Genomic DNA, 17,799 nt, shown 5'->3' with positions numbered 1-17,799 from the left:
AAAACGAGTAACTTTTTTTTTATTAAGGGTTTAGGCTCAAGGATGGTGATCAAAATTCTCAAATCGCCGGTAAAGTCGCGGGCGGCAGCTAGTTACTTATAAATGCGCGTGGGTCGCTACTCAACCCCTATACTCAAAGGTAATAGATATCTATGCACCTGGGACAGGTGGCAGGTGCAAAGCCGTTCACTAGATTTTACTTATACACATAAAAAATATAAAATGTTTTTGCTCTTAGCGCCATCTACGTTGTTTAAGTTGGCCGTTAATATCATCCCCTGGTGAAAATGTTATAAAATATTTATTATATTCAAACCGTTCATGATTAAAACAACGTTCGCTTCGTTTTGATCGGTGAATATGCCTGTGATATAAATATGTTCTTGAAGTTTTAATATTTGTTAGCATCTTTGGGAACGTACGTACGAACGTACCCTACGTTTAAGGCGAAGAGTAAGCAGAAAACACGCAAACATGGTGTTTTTAGATAAGTTATGTGGTGAAAGTATAGCAGTTCGAGCTATGAACACTTACTTAATCCTGCTACACATATCCTTAAGTCTTATTTGTAGGTTGCTAATTCTTGCTGTTGGTTATAGTTAACATTGCCGAGCCTTTTTGAACTACCACATTTCTTTGAAGTTAAACAAGTTTTTTGGCATGGCGTGACGCATTTTTTGGTACTTCTCTCAGAAAAGTTATTCTTATAGCTTGTACTTTTTTGTGTAGGTTCATTTATTCAGATTAGTAGTGAATAACGAGGATTGTAAGCATATAAACTGTTTTCCACGCAAGAATTTTGAAAATATTGGCTTTGTTACATAGATGGCGGGCCGGCAGCCGTGAACTCATATCGCTCAAGGTCGCCTTAAGGTAGCGCCATTTTATATTTTTATATTTATTTATACGTTATGTAATAAACTCTCAGATAAAGCTCAGCTTTGTGAATACGTAATAAAAAAAATAGTCGTCAATTGTAATAAACGCCCCGCAGATGTGCATCTTTCTTATATATCGGCGTCTATTTCTGCCGTGAATCAGTAAGTGTGTTAGCTTTACTATGTTTCGGTCTGAAGGTGACGAGCGCAGTTGTAGTGCCGCTCTGTATTGTTGGGGTTTTTCAACAATCCTGAGCGGCAGACCATCAGCTGAAAGTCCTGCTCGTCTCGTCCCTCATTTTCATAAAAAAAAAAATCAAAAATAATTACTAAAAACTATATACTCTATCACTCATATTTTGATTCAGTGATATTACCACTGGAGTCTGAACACTAGGGAGTCCTGGTGAAGAGGAAGAAGTAGTAGTACGTTGAAGGGGCATGACAGCATAAGAGAACGTCATGCCATTTGTCGTGACAAAAAATTATAAAGTGCGTCCATAGAAGTTTTCAATCAAAAAGCGAAAAATCAAAGTAGGGCTGTCTCTCAACTTCAAATATTCAAATTCAAATATTTTTATTCAAAATAGGATGTGACATGACTTATTGAAAGACAAAAAAACTACCACCCATTCCAAAATGAATACCTCAGACCTGAGAAGAATGGGCGCAACAAACTCAGCGGCCTTTTTTTTCCATCGAATAAACATGTTTACAAAGTAATCTTGTACAATTAAACTTATTATTTAATAGCCTGAGGGCGGTCGCTCCATTCCCAATTTGTGGTATCATTAAGAAAGACATTTATGTTATAGTAACCTTTACCACACAAACGTTTTTTAACAATTCTTTTGAATAACGATTGAATAATGGTCTCCATTGAAAGACCATTGAAAGGCATGGTAATTCATAATACCGCGCATGCCAGCAGTCTTGAATTGCCAATCTATTGAATATTTATAGATATGTATAAAGCTTTTGAGCCGTTAAATATAGTTTCTGAATTTTATGACCTATTTTTATAACCTAGGTCCTAAAGAATCATTAAGAGATAAATTTGAAGAAATAAACATTTTGACTGTTGCTTCTCAATATATTTTTCATAATGTTCTGTATGTTGATAAGCACATTGAGGAATTTTCTAGAAACTGTGACATTCATAATGTTAACACGAGGAACAAACATAAACTTGTTATGCCTACTACTCGGTTGGGTCGAGCTAGTAAGTCTTTTGTTGGGCGATGTATATGCTTCTACAATATGATCCCAGAAAATGTACAAAACAAATGTGTTACGAAATTTAAAAGAATTGTTAATAAACGTTTGTGTGGGGAAGGTTATTATAGCATAAACGATTTTCTTAATGACACCACGTACTGGGAATAAAGCGAACACCCTCAGGCTCTTTAATTATAAATGTTTATTGTACGATATCACATTGTAATCCATATTTAATATTTAAAAAAAAAAGGCCGCTGAGTTTCTTGCGCCCATTCTTCTCAGGTCTGAGGCAGTCTCTTTTGAATGGGTGGTAGTTTATGACGTTCAATAAGTGATTTTAAATCCTATTTCGAATAAAAATATTTAAATTTGAATATGTTCTTATGAATTATTCGTTTTTATATTATGTTATATATAGATAAAATAATATCTTTATTTGCTTACCCAATACTAAATCAAACATGATTCGCTTCTAGCAATCTAAGTGATTTCAAGGAATAATTGAATAGTTCTATTGATTTAATAATTAAATATATTTATACAGCATACAATAAAATATAATCAATGATCAAACACGTTCGATCCTCAGCTGTATACATAATGAGGAATAATAAACACGACTGTGCAATAAAACAGTGGGTAAACTCTTTGTTCGTGCTAATTTTCTGTCCATAGATTATATCACGATAAACTTAGTCTTTGCCCTTTAAATAACTAAGAAACGAGGTTTTGTTGGACATGGATATAGGGTATGTTCCGATATGCACTGTACAGTGTGACGTCAATTTAGTATACTGTGAAGCCGTCCCTTTATAGCCAGTTATACTGTTTACTATTTAAAACGGAACGCAATCCAGTATACTGTCAGTCGCATTTTTTGACGCAGCAGTCAAATGAGTGTATTAAAGTTTTCCAGTTCATTAAAAAAAACAGTTGTTGGAGTACTGTCAAATTAAAAATATTTGGGATTAAACTGTAGATATTGTTTATAAAACGTTAGGCACTCGAGTGGTTTTGACTGATCACGTGATCAAAGTACTGCGGGTACCGTACCTCGAAAACGCCAGTGCTCACAGTAGAATATGGCGGCGATTTATGACGTCATATATTTCCCTAGGGTACTGCGGCAGTATACTGGCAGTCCATAACGGAACGAATTTTTCTACAGTGATAGCACTGTGCATGCTCGCAGTGCATATCGGAACACACCCTTAGACTTCTGAAATGTAAAGTCAACTACAAAGAGGATGTAAGTACTACGAATAAGAGGCGAGACTTCCTAAATAAAAATTTAAATTTAGTGTAGTTTATAACGTGCAGAGATTTGACATAAGTGTGAAATAGTAGTAATTACAGTATGGCGATTTGCGACGAAGCATAACCCGGCTAAGTTTGAAAGCGAGTAGTCGCTTTAAACGTAGTGGATTTCGGCTATCTCCGTTTTTTACAAGATTATAGCCGTCATCTGTCAATCTATCAATGACTGCACGTTTCATACAAACGATTGAATCGCATTTTACTTATAGAGTTTCGCTAGGCTGGTCAACTAAACTAGACTGTATTGTTTACTAGTCCCGAATAGAATAGGATAGATTATAGACCGGTTATGACAAGTCTGTCGCTCAAGTTATTAATTATTATATCTTTTCGAGTTGATATCAAATAGATTTTTGATATCAGAGTGTTAAGTATCGGTTGTCACTCTCTCACGTTCTGTTATACAGTCATTAGGTACAGTTGTTTGCTTAAATAAACGAAAGATAAGATACCTTAAGGTGTAAACTCTCCACCGTATTCTACAGTTGCACTTGGTGCTGCCAATTAAAACGTGGAAGAAAATCTAACAAACATGATCTATGCTCGAGTTCGCCCAACAACGGTAGTAACCGAAGAAATGGTTTAAATCTTAAAAAGTTGAAAAAAATAATTTTGCAGATTTTCGTGTCATTGTATTTTTTATAGTCGAAGATTTTTTTTATGACAGTTAGGGGCGAGATGAGCAGGAGGTTCAGCTGTTGGTAATGCCGTTTCTCACGAATTTTATTTCGCAGTTTTTAAATTTGTTCTCCACATAAATAGCCATAAAGACTATCTAAAAATTGGATGGAGATGTTCAACCACGGCCAACCCTTAACTATCCGAGAAATGAGACCCTACTATGTTTCCACCAAACAACTTGCTTTAAAATTCTTAGGTGTTAGTCGATGATGGTTTCTTCCAGAACCGAGATCCATCCATGGCTTTAAATGTCATGTAACAGTTCCAAAGAAGCTCAATAAATGTTCATATTCATTTGTTTTTCCGCATTGGTAACCATTGTGGAAGCTTGCGGTAATTTTCCATCCCTTAGCATTCTTATTACGTGCTATGCACTCTACATATCATAATCTTTGTATCACCACCAGGCCAGGAGGCTCCTTTGCACAGGAAGCCGGCTAGATTATGGGTACCACAACGGCGCCTATTACTGCCGGGAAGCAGTAATGTGTAAACATTACTGCATTTCGGTCTGAAGGGCGCCGTAGCTAGTGAAATTACCGGGCAAATGAAATTTAACATCTTATGTCTCACGTTGACGAGCGCAATTGTAGTGCCGCACAGAATTTTTGGGTTTTTCAAGAATCCTGAGCGGCACTGCAACAATTACCAACAGCTGAACGTCCTGGTCGTCTCGTCCCTTATTTTATAAAAAAAAAGGAGAGGATTCGAAGGAACTTTGGTCTATACTTCGGTCTATACCAAAGCGACAAGCATTCCCTGTGACTGTCACACTAGTTAAACAGGCTGGCAACATTGTACCATATTTGAAGGGTTAGTGGCGTCTGGATCGGTCCAAATAATATCCACAGACTGATCGCGGGGTCGCTGTCCGCTCTCCCCCAGCTCATTTGAATTCGCGGCGCATTATCGCGGGCGCTCGTAATTGGATAACAATGAGCGCCGGCGCCTCCCCTACACAGATTATCCTACGGTCGATACGTTTATTAAATTTGGACTTTTTAGAGGTTTGGCTGTTTTTTGTAGCGCCATTTCTTCAACTAAAGTTACGAGTTACTTTTCCTTACAATTAAAATACTATATTCTTTATCATCTTTATATCTAACCTAATTTTATGGTGAACTACCAAAGATGGCGGCATTCAAAATTAAGAAACAAACTCAAAATTAAGAAGTGGATCATAGAATGATTTATCTATTATTTAAAAACCTATTATTTTTCAATATTTCTGTGCTAATATAATTAAATATAAAACAGACAATATCTGTTGCGTAATCAAATATCTTTAAAGCTGTAAGTATAAATATGCACAGATAAAAAATGTAAAATTGCTTGTCGTGATGATAAGCGTCCTGGTGGTATGACGCTGTTGTGAAACGGGACTTACGGCGATACTCTGGCTCCTTCTCATATCCAGGCTACTTCGGTTGGAGCTAGGGCTCAAGCTTCAACTGCCGAAAACAGCAACTGTCACAAATATCACATTGAATCTTACATCTTTAGTGCTAATTGGATCCAGACACTTATACCGTGGGACACAGGTGCGTAGAGAATGTACAAAGTACTATCTTACGAGTCTCAATACGGATACAGGAAGCCCAACCGCTGGCCAAGATTGTTTTAAATATACATTAAGTTGAAACTTAAAATTCATGAAACCGCCATTTGTAAGCAGCCAATACGTATTTATCGAAACAAAATCAATAAAAGCAACATCACTATTAATTTCGCAATAAAATAAAAGCAATTTTGTGTAACGACCGGACATTATCTCGAATGTACATACGAATTTCGTACCGCAACTCCGATAACTTTTAAATGGCACTTTATAACTAGATGGCGCTGCATATTTTCATTTTTATGTTGTGGGGGTAGTTTGGTTTTACGTTAATATCGTGGGGTTCACTGCTCCATCTATAGTAGTACACTACAATTTATCCGTAAGGCCCCGTCTGTACATTTTAATAACTAGCTCGTACCACGCAATTGCCATTCAATTCAATAATCGTAGGCCGTCTATAGCAATTATTAAACGTTTCAATAAAGCACACTCATTATTTAGTACACGTTTTTATAATAGTTATTAAATCATTGTTAAGCTAAGTATCCCAGCGGATGCTCTATAGGGAGTGCCGCTTGCGCCTCTCTCTCTCTCTCTACCCAAGAGAAGGTCGCCTTCAATGTAGGCTTAGAGGGCACTTGCCCAAAGCCAACCTCGGGTGGTGATTAGAGGGTAGGCACTTAGGTTTTACGTGAGTCCCACATAACCAACTCAGACTTAAGCTGCGTTGGTATCCATTAACATTCACCACCTCTCTCCCGTCGTTATCGCGGAGGGTAGCCCTTTCCCTTTGTCTGGGCGCAAAAAAATGTTAATCAAACCCGAAATTCCGTTGTCTTTAAAAACTATTTTACTTAAATTAACTGGCATTGATCAAAGAAAATATTTCTCTAACATTGAGTCACCTGTAGGTATAGGTAAGTGATCATCTCCGCCCATGGGGAAACATTCCTGATTTTAAAGTAGGTCCTCATAATATATGATGGTGCCTTAACCTGACACGACCCTGGAGAAACACCGCGGTGCATTTGACATTGCTTTAAATCTTGCAAATCTTCTTCTCCAGTATCTTAGTTGTACTAGGCAACCAGTTGGTGAACACATCAAGAGTTATACAAATGATTTAAGTTTTCTTTAGTGTTAATTCCGCCTTGTTTTATTTAGTCTCGTGTTAGTTAGTTTAGTCTCGTGCCAGATTTTGGCGAGACAACACGTCCTGAGGATGCCTCGTGTAGAGGCGAAACACGTGTCTAATTGTTTTAAAACAAATATTGGCGGAATTAACACTAAAGAAAACTTAAATCATTTGTATAATTATGGATTTCCGCAAAGTAACGCCTAATTTAATAAATTTACATCAAGAGTTTCTGCTTGGTTGATGTAATCGACAACAGGAATGAAGTAATTTAGTTGTTTGAAGCATTACCTGTACCCTAACCCTAGTATATAGAAAACACCTGAATTTTCCTGCAATAGCAAATGAAAGAGCCAAGACAGGAAATAAGTTAAATAGCAATTCTACTGGGAATACTGATGAATGAATTGAAATTGAAAATGATGAGAATTCTTTGTACAGGACGAAGGCATGATGGGACCCCTTTTGCAGCCAAGGAGTAGCATGCAAGCATTATTGATTCAGTTTTAAGGACACCGTAGATAATGAAATAAATGGACTAATGAGACTTAACATCTGATGAATCAAAATTACGAGCATGAATGGTCAGGGCGTATCACTTTTTCACTTACCATCAGGGCAATGTTTGCTCGTCTCGTCACTTCTCATAAGAAAGACCAAGCAAAAAGATGTATGAAACACAACAAGCCATCGTTAGAAGCGGTATAAAAAGATAAGATGCTTCACATCTTACTGGACCCCGGCGGACATTTGGCTTATGATTATGTTACTTTCGAATACAATGACCTTATACAGAAGTAGACAGTGGACCCGTAGAAAGCCATGGTCTCGCACTATTAATCACAATCAGTTTGAGAATTATTCAAGACTAACTTAGCCTTGCTTTTCAGTTCACCGCAGAACTGGTAGTCACTCGAAATGTCGAGGTCCACTACTCTGAAACTTGGCGAGGCTTTCGGGGGATTTCAATAAACGAAATGTTAGTAAAAACGCGCAATCTTGACCGAAAAAAGAGCAAGATACGGAAGAATATGTGGTGGCAGTTTTAGCGGATGTGGATGGTAGTGTTGGAAATGGTCGACCTAGATGTAGAATCAATGATCGGCTAAAGGTTGATTATGTTAAGCCAATACAAAAGTCAAGTTCGCATTTTATCACACTCAGCTAAGTTTTATGTAAGTAAAGTCTGAGCAAAGTCTAAATACACTCTGTAGATAGGACCTAGTAATGGTGACCGCTAATTCTATTAATTATATAATCTTAAATTGAGATCGAAAGTAATCATTTTAATCAACTAGGCAGCTACTTGCCCATAGTCTAATTGAAACGCCTGGTAGCACTTTGAAAATACAATTCGAGAGTTTGCGACACAAAGGGGGACACAAGTTTCCTTCAGTACTCATAACGTTTTCCCAAGAGTCATGCAAGGTTGTACATCAAATCCCTAGTCACGTGCTTGGCAATGAGAATATCCTTGCATCATTTAAATGTAGGTAGAGTCATCTACGGATAAGTTATCACGCCTGTCTATCCTATCCTATATAATACAACCCGTGCCAAATAAGAAACGAATCTAAATTAATTAAATAATTTTTACCAGTAGGAGGTATTGCATAGGATGCCATCGAGGTGGGAGGTCCCTTTTTATCTTCAAGAGGAGAAGGCACAATTAACGAATCAATTTGTGACGGTTCTCGACATAATATTTCCCTGTCCACTGCCACTAGCGGGGGCTATACTAAGGAACATATTTTTCTAGTGAATCTACCCATATCCACTCGTTCTACAACAACAAACCACTCAAATAACTTGAAAATTAGAAAATTATATTAAATGAATATCGAATATGTTCTAGACAGTCAAGTTACATATTATGTAACCATTCCAACCACCCAAAGCTGGAATCCAAAATGGCGTTACATATTTTCATTTTACGAGCTCCAAGTACCGGGGTGGCTGATACTTCAGTTGATGACTCTACGCGCCGTGGGATTTGATGCCTGGTGTATTCAGGGCTGGAAGGGTGTTGCGCATGTGCGCAGTTAACAATGTTAGGTGGACACCTCGGGCGGGACGGGGATTCTATTACGCGATTTATTCGCAGGGCGCGGGTTCCTGTGGGGAGATCTAGGGTTAACGAACGTAGTCATTTCACTGAGGGACTCATGTGTTGTTCCAAATCTTTTAACTTACAAATATAAAAGAAATTACAGTTATGAGAACATTTGGATTTTGGCATAAAGAAAAAATAGTCGAGACCTTTTGTATGTAAAGACTGTTAATGTCTCTTCTTAATCGACAATTTAGTACTGGATCTCGTCATCTGCCATTTATCTTGATTGAATTACTAAATTTAATTTCATTTTTCTTCTGGCCTTCTTCTATATGTAGACTTTCACTATGCCAAACTCCTACTCTAATATTATGAGAGAATATTCACCAACCGACACGAAGTTAATCACTGAAGTGAATGAAGTTAATATTAATGTCAACAATGCTCGTACCACAGGGATCGTGTGCGACTACAGCAATAATACGCAGCTGTTGGATTCTTTCAAATCCTAGAACTTCAAAACCTTCATCATTAAAGCACTTCATCACGACATTATTCTATTTTCTTTTGATTCTATCAATAACATTTTGCTCATCAGCTCCCATAGCTAGGTGAACGAGCTTTGCTGGTCGTGAACTCAGGTATTCTTTTGCAAGTCATTAACATTTTACTTGGGAAACATTGAGCTTCAATGAGATGAAGTGGAAAGAAATTCATTACCACCTTTAATTATAATATTGACACACTTTTACACAAATTATCTTGCCCCAAACTAGGCATAGCCTGTACTATGGGTACAAGACAACGATATATATAATACAATATACTTACTTATATATACATAAATACATATTTAAACATCCATGACTCGGAAACAAACATCCATAGTCATCATATAAATGATTGCACCTACCGGAATTCAAACCCGGGACCTCTAGCTTAGTAGTCAGGGTCACTAACCATTCGGCTATATGGGTCGTCGAATAATTATTATACATTTTATATTCTACACCTCTATTTACTTGAGTAAGTAAAAAGAAAGATGTCAATAAATCCTGAACGAAGCCTCTAGAATTATTGACTAGCAGAGAAGTATCAATCTGCACAGTGATCTACACACGACAAATAAATAAAGGTATAAGACCTTTATGGCAAAGAAATCTAATTAACATATTGTGAAGTATTTTTAAGAAATACAACATATTTAGGAAATACAATAAAATTCGTTCTCTTCTCGATGCCAGAATTGTGCAGCCACCTCAAGTAGCGCCTGTTCACGAGCCATCAGCTTCCTCGATAAGAAATGACATTTGCCAGAGATGGAACCAAGCTAGATCAGTTTGTCGCCCCCAAAAAACCCCCGTGCGTTTTATTTCATTCAAATGATTAGTGCCAATTTGACGCGATTATACGCAAAATATTAGGTACGTAATATGTTTAAGACATGTCCCTTTTAAAACAAGATAAATTCTGTATTTGTTATCTTCTACAGCGCCTAAAATTCATTATTAGTATTACAAAATTGTTCAAATGTGAATTTTGAAGTAACATACCCCAAAATATATCGATACATTGTAACAGTTGCAACATGCAATAGTAACATTTATAAAACGGTGAATACATTTCGTCTCACAAAACCGTGGCAACCCTACGCTACCAGTATAATAAGAACTATTACGCTCCCAAATTTCACTCGAATTGTTATCGGCGCGGGGGTCATTGTATGGTGGGTCGTAAAACATTGAAATCTGTTTGCAAACGCAGGGGTTCACGTTGGCCGATTCGAGTCGCGCTGTTTATTTTGAATTATTGCCATTTGAAGGGTTGCACATGCTGTTGCTATGGAATATCAAATTACTTCAATATTTTAAATTTAATTAAAGTTTTAATGCTTCATCTCACAATTTCATAATTTTCAAACTTGATTAACTAACCGGAGTGGTGTGATTATGACTGGACAACAGAAGTGAAAACTTTATCAAGGCGAAATTGATTCAAATTCAAATATTTTTCAAAATTACTTATTGAGCGTCAAAAAAAACTATCACCCATTCAAAATATGCTGCCTCAGACCTGAGAACTGCAAGAAACTCGGCGAGATTTTTTTTTTTATAAAAATATGGATACTACAAAAAATAATAAATAATACGAAATACAATTCGGTTCAACGAATGAGTCTTCCTTGTCAACTGTAGCCTTACCTGAGCAAGAGTTACGCAGCGGAGCGTTACAGCTCAGTTTAATTCGATAGCCACGAAATATTCATTTTGACCTAAAAAATTTTTCACTTTAATAAACTAGATATGTATGAGTATGTGTCGGTTAACATTTTGAAGACAATACAGGAGCGGGTCGAGGATTTTTGGTAAAAATTTACAGTTTGACCATTTTTAAAAGAAACATAAGTATATTTTTAATGCGCCATCTTCTTTTTAATTTTGTATTGCTAGAGGCGAAAATAGTACGCACTCTATTAACATTTCAGCTGTCGATAACTAAATAAATGTCGTTTGTATGATACATCCCGCGAACAGACGGAATGTTTCAATTAATTTTTTTTATAGAAAAGGTGGACAAACGAGCGTACAGGTCACCTGGTTAAGTGATCACCGCCGCCCAAATTCTTTTGCAACACCAGAGGAATCACAGGAGCGCTGCCAGCCTTTAAGGAAGATGTACGCGCTTTTTTTAAAGGTACCGACGTTATATCGTCCCGGAAACACCTTTTTGTGGTGCTCATTCAACAGCTTCGTAGTACGTCGAAGAAAGCTCCTTGAAAATCGCACTGTGGCAGACCGCTACACATCCAGATGGTGGGGATGATATCCTAATTTGTGGCGTGTCGTGCGAAGGTGGAATTCGGCGGCAGGAATCAGGTAAAACAGCTCTTCGGAACACTCATTAATGTTCGGTAAAGTGTAAAGTACAATTTAAACTACCTTCCGTCTACCTTAGTTAAATAATCTGAATTAAATTATTTTAAATGTACCAAATAAAATTATATTTAAACGAGTTCATTGCCTTTTTGGTTTAGAGTTACTTATATTGCTTAAATTATTTATGTTAATTGCATAAATGCAAAGCGAAAATTTTCCACGACTTAATTTGAATTAATAATATTAAATCAAATTAACGAATACCGTCCTGTTATTTATATTAAAGATATCCAGCTTACGGCCGCTCCCAATATTCAGTCTATCTCTTACTTGAGATAAAAATCGTAACTATCGTTGACTTTTTCTGTCCCAATAAGCTTATCGACGGTAACTCACCCTATCCGTACACGCTGTCTGTCAATGGGACGACGTATAGCTTACTAACGATAGAAGTTTGTATGGAAATTGCAATTCACGCGTCCCAATATAAGGCGATAAGAATGACTTATCGGGCATATTGGGACAGTTTCAGATTATTGACAGCTAATTACTGACAGGAGAAGGTAGTAATTTATCTCTGTAGATAGTACATTGGGAACGGCCGTTAGTAGAAATTGTTAAAGAGTAGATTGACTGATCAATTTTATAAATTTAATGTGGGTAGGGTAATGGGAAGGGTTTCATAATCAGATCGGGGATGTACTAAAAAGTTGCCAATACAAAGCGTAGATACGAATAAAATATAATATCAATATGTGAGTATCGTGCCAAAGAAAGGGCTTCAATTAATTTTGGTATGTTTTTTATAATATTTATATCAATAGGTACTAGCTGACCCGACAGACGTTGTTCTGTTCATTAAACTGTTTTTTATAAATTCGTTAATAATATTTCGTAACATCAAGAATTATTTCCTAAAATATGCTCGCTGTTGTTGTAACGAAATTGTTTCACAGCAGAACTGTCAAACTGTGCGTCAAAAAATTCTCTCATAGAAAATATTATGTCCATACAAAACAAATATTGTACATAAAAATAATTATGGGTCCCAAATCGAAATAAAAACTATGCTATCTCTCAAGTTGGACTAAAATGCACTCCATGAAGTAAACCCAATTAAAATCCGTTTATTAGTTTAGGAGGCCATCGCGGACAAACAACGTGACACGTATATATATATATGTATTAAGAAGATAATCACTACATATTATATAACATTCTCCTTCTAAGTCATGTGAAAGTGCACAAATACGATATTAATCCTAATCATTTTTTACCACATATTATAAAATCATTCAGAAATACGTTTGTTTCCTTTCATCACATCATACAGTGTGACTGTATTAAATTTAATTTTATTATTATATCGAGCCATACACCTCAACCAATCAAATAACTTAAATATTAATTAATTCGTTACCTACTCTCTAAATCATACTTCATCCTCCATCTAACTGTCAAATACAAATTTCATTCAGTCTATTCTACTTCAACAACTCCCACACGATACCTGAACTGCACAAGAAACTATAACTGTAATCCTGTTAAGACAGACGAAATATACATCTTTAAGAAGATATCCAATCTTTCTTTTGTTCAACGGGAACAATTACATAATGATTAAATTTTAACACACATTTCCGATGGCTTTTAGACTACATTATTTCCGAATACTTACTACTTAATAACTTTTATTGACAGAACAGCGTCGGTCGGGTCAGGTAGGTACTCTATCTATAACAGGTGGCCGAGAAGTTGACGTCTAAAGCTAAAATTTGAAAGCCTCATGGTGATGAGTATCCGAATCACCCCTATGTATGTTCTACGATTTTGCGTAGTTTAGGAGATAATAATTTTTTTCTACTTTTATCCGCTTTTTTCACCTAATTGTGGTTTAGGACTTTTTTCTAATTTTTTTGAACACTTTTAGTTAATTTTATTGTTGATAATTATTAACTACAGTTGAAATAACTACATAAGAAACTATGAATAGTTTAAACAATGCGGAACCAGTTTAGAATTGAGTCATAGTGCTCCAGCTAAATTCATGAAAATGTTCAAGGTATCAAAAATAAAAATGGGGAGCGTATGGCTGCTAACTATTTTTAAAAACTTCCCAGAACATTGGCCAATAAAATGAGCCAAATTCTAATGAAAATAGTCGTTATAAAATTTAATTTATTTCCTTTTAAAATTCGCCCAGCGAGGCGGGCGGGAACGGCTAGTTTCTAATATAAAAGTAAGGCAAAGGATAGTGCTAGTAAACTGTTTGTCGGTCACGTGTTAATCAAACTTACAACAGATACATGTGTTTAAATTTAAACAAAGAACAAGAACAATGTGCAGATGGTCCAACCCAACGGTTGCGTGCTAATCACGAATTATGGATCTCGCTTTTAGGAAACATAATTACTCTTCGTTAAACTTAATGGAGTTAACTACTCTTTGTAAAGCACTGGTGTGAGAAACCCCTGTATGACGCATTATGAGTAAATGTGCGCCGTGTTTGTTTGCCACTCAAATTACTTCTGGGATACACAAGATAGCCCTTTATTTTTTACATTTAGCCCAATTAAATATTAAAGTGACAAAAATAAAAAAAATACGGGTTGCACTCCAGGAGTGCCGGCAGGAATGAAAACTTGTTCATTCATTCTGAATTTTTGAATATTTTGAAATGGTTAGGGAATAATTTCGCACGAATTGCTTAATTATGTGGTTAAATACAATATATAATTTTTGTTCTATTATCGTACACAAAAATGTTTCACAATAATTTATATTACATAAAAAATTTAACACTTCAGATCTATTACAATTATTTAACACTAAAAAGTTAATTTCACACAAAAATCAACATTCATCCATTATTTGAATATATTTTTTTTCGAATTTTCGGTCAGGCCACGTGTCCTGACGCGAGTTTAACATTTTATACCCTTCCCAAGAAAAGTTCACAACGCCGCTAAATAAATTCACTTAAAAACATCACTTTCACTGTAATATTGATAAAATCGGCTACTTGTAATGAAGTTAAATAAACAAGAAAAAAATTATTATGTATTCATATTCTATTATCCATTAAATTAATGTAATATACATTTCATACTGTATACTCATATGGTGTTGTCTCTTGGGGGAAGTAACTTAAAATTGAAGAAGGAATTAAGCTGATAACTGAAATAAAATCAACTTAACTAACAAATAAATAAAACAACTACTAAAATAATTTATACTATCTAAATAATGTACAAACGCTTTCTTAACTAATTTCCTCACATACGGGCGTTGTCTATAAATAAATTTAAATATTTAATTTAAAAATAAAACGGCTCTGCTGTAAATATTCTTTTTTAAATGAAAATAAGGGACGAGACGGCCAGGACGTTCAGCTGATAGTAATTGATCCGCCATGCCCATTACAAAAAGAAAAACGAAGAAAAACCCAAAAATTCTGAGCGGCACTACAGTTGCGCTCGTCACCTTGAGACAAGATGTTAAGTCTCATTTGCCCAGTAATTTCACTACTTTCTACTGATCGGTCAACCTGAAACTATCTCATGTGGACATAATAGGACATTTTATAATAGCAACAGCATTGATTTAGGTTAATATTATATTTTTTTTAAAGAGCGCATAAAGGAATACTGAAAGAGTTTTTAACACTTCCTTGTCAGAGCGCCATTTGTTTCCGAAGTTAAATTGAAAATTTTATTAAATATATAATTGAAGAGTTTTAGAAGAAGTTAATTGAAATCAAAAAATAATCATGAGGAATCAATTTTGATGAAACAAATGTTTTCAAGTATTTTACGTATAAATTTCCACTATTGTGTGGCTTTGAGTATCTTCTCATTTCTTCACATTAGCCTTTGCGACGTGGTGGTAAATTCAAATACAAATTTTTTTTTTGACAATCATAAGTGTCATTTGACCGTCCGTGACCTACATGAATAAAGTGATTTTGATATATTACTATTTGAAGTCGACAGTTAGATTTATATTCAAACTCATTTTGCAATAATTACTAGGTACACATTGTGGGTTCGTCCGAATTTCGTTTGTCAAAAGAATGTCGGATCAAGATAGACTAATAATATGTATGTGTAATATGTCTAATTTTGCAATTGTGATCGACAATGATTTATTTGATGAGCTCTTTTTCCATAGGACGAATTTACTTTAATTTATTTTAATTTAAATTCTCATAGTTTTAATTAATTTAAAATTTTGAAATACTATTTTTTTTTTGTATATATTGCTTATTAATTTTGCTAAAACTCTGTTTGTGTTCGTTTGTTAATTGTTCTCGATTTGCACCTATAATTGGGGTGTCACTTAAATTGTTATATCTGTGTTAGTTATTAAGGAATTGTATTGGTGTTCACCCTGTTGGAGCAATAAATAAATAAATAAATAAAAATAAATAAATAATTACTAAATTTTAAACAACTAACAACCATCACGGTAGTAGATTGCCGCATCAGAATTACGCACAAAACAGCAAACTTTTCCTATAAACGTTTATAGACCAAAATTTCCGAAGAACACGCGAAGAAACAATTTGAGTCAAAATGCTTTGTGTTTGTGTAGCTATAGGTAAGTACCTACATGGTACGAAACCACTGACCTCTACTATATACCACTGGACTTGCGGCTGTCAAAGTGCTTTTGTGCCTGTTTGATATTCGCCATTGTGGCGCTGTTGGCCATGTAGCGAGAGTCTGCGGTACTAAAACTAGTGATGGCAACCTCAGCAAACATCGATAGATGGTGAGGAACTATTTACAAAAAAAAACTGTTTACTTAATTGCGTTAATTCTTGAAGTATAAATAACACGGAAAACGAACGAAATTAATTCAAAATGTAAAAATACTTCAGAGTATTGTTCGGTTCACTCGCAGCCATTTGTACTAAAAGTCAAAATTTGTTCTCTGGACGCTCGCAAGTGGTGCTTCAAATAGGCACAAAAAATTTGTGGTCAAACATATGGAACAGCCTGTCCAGTGGTATTTATACAGGTCAGTGTACGAAATGTAACGACCATCCGGCCATCCGGAAACATTCTTAAAATACCTTCACAACAAAGTCTTCACGGTTATCAGATAGCCGTGACAGGATCTGTTAAACCTCACCAGCGTAGATATAAAACGTGACAGAGTGGAGACAATTTTGATTTCATAATACGTGCGTACAGTGCGCATCGTTTTTATAATCAAAACTATACGTGATTTTAAAATTTAATCGTTTCTATTTTAGAATTTCTATTTTTGGAATGAAGTGAGAAGAAAGGAATCCTTATTTTACCATTATTGCTTCGTTAATGAAGATATTTTCAAAAAAACTTTCTTAATTTGTGCTAAGTATAGCTCCTTAAAGGCCGGAAACGGTCCTGTGATTCCTCTAGTGATCATCAGGACCCGTACTCTCGTTTGTCCCCCTTTTTAAGCTATATATTTTTTTTATGAAAATAAGGGACGAGTCGAGCAGGACGTTCAGCTGTACTGCTCTGGCACTACAACTGTGCTCGTCACCTTGAGACATAAGATGTTAAGTCTCATTTGAGCAGTAATTTCACTAGCTACGGCGCCCTTCAGACCGAAATAGGCACCGTAACTATTTCTCCCGTGAAGCAGTAATGTGTAAACATTGCTGGATTTCTATATAGTTTCAGCAATTTTCAAATATCACACATAAAAGATAATAATTTTATAATATCCACTGGAACTATCTTCTCAGCAGAAAATTTTATATTATACAATATTTTCCATAATATGTAGGTAGCTATAATATAAATGCACCAAATTTTTCATTTGTAACCCAGGTAAAATAGTTAAAGCTGATATAAATATAAATAATTTAGATACATCCATGTCAGAAGCACTGGGAGGCGAATGGAGCTTTTACATACATACATATAATCACGCCTCTTTCGAGTAGGGGTAGGGAGAGACCACTTCCTTCCACTTGCTACAATCCTTACATACTTGTTTCGCTTCATCCACTTTCATTATTCCTTTCATACATGCTCTTCGGTTTAAGGTACTCTTGACCTGGCCTTTTTCAAGTCGTCCCT

General features: G+C 35.5%; 1 long non-coding RNA gene across 1 annotated transcript; it reads right to left on the bottom strand.

Moving 5' to 3' along the window:
* Positions 1–5,464: 5,464 nt before the first annotated feature.
* On the bottom strand, positions 5,465–15,751 carry LOC126972141 (uncharacterized). Its single transcript, XR_007731060.1, has 3 exons — positions 15,371–15,751; positions 11,048–11,118; positions 5,465–5,564 (listed from the first exon to the last, which is right to left on the bottom strand). It is a non-coding gene; the product is annotated as an uncharacterized LOC126972141 (long non-coding RNA).
* Positions 15,752–17,799: the final 2,048 nt, after the last annotated feature.

Source organism: Leptidea sinapis, chromosome 25 (genome assembly GCF_905404315.1).
Source record: "Leptidea sinapis chromosome 25, ilLepSina1.1, whole genome shotgun sequence".
NCBI lineage: Eukaryota > Metazoa > Arthropoda > Insecta > Lepidoptera > Pieridae > Leptidea > Leptidea sinapis.
The sequence above is the reverse complement of the archived record's forward strand: the minus strand, read 5'-3'. Positions and strand labels throughout refer to the sequence as shown.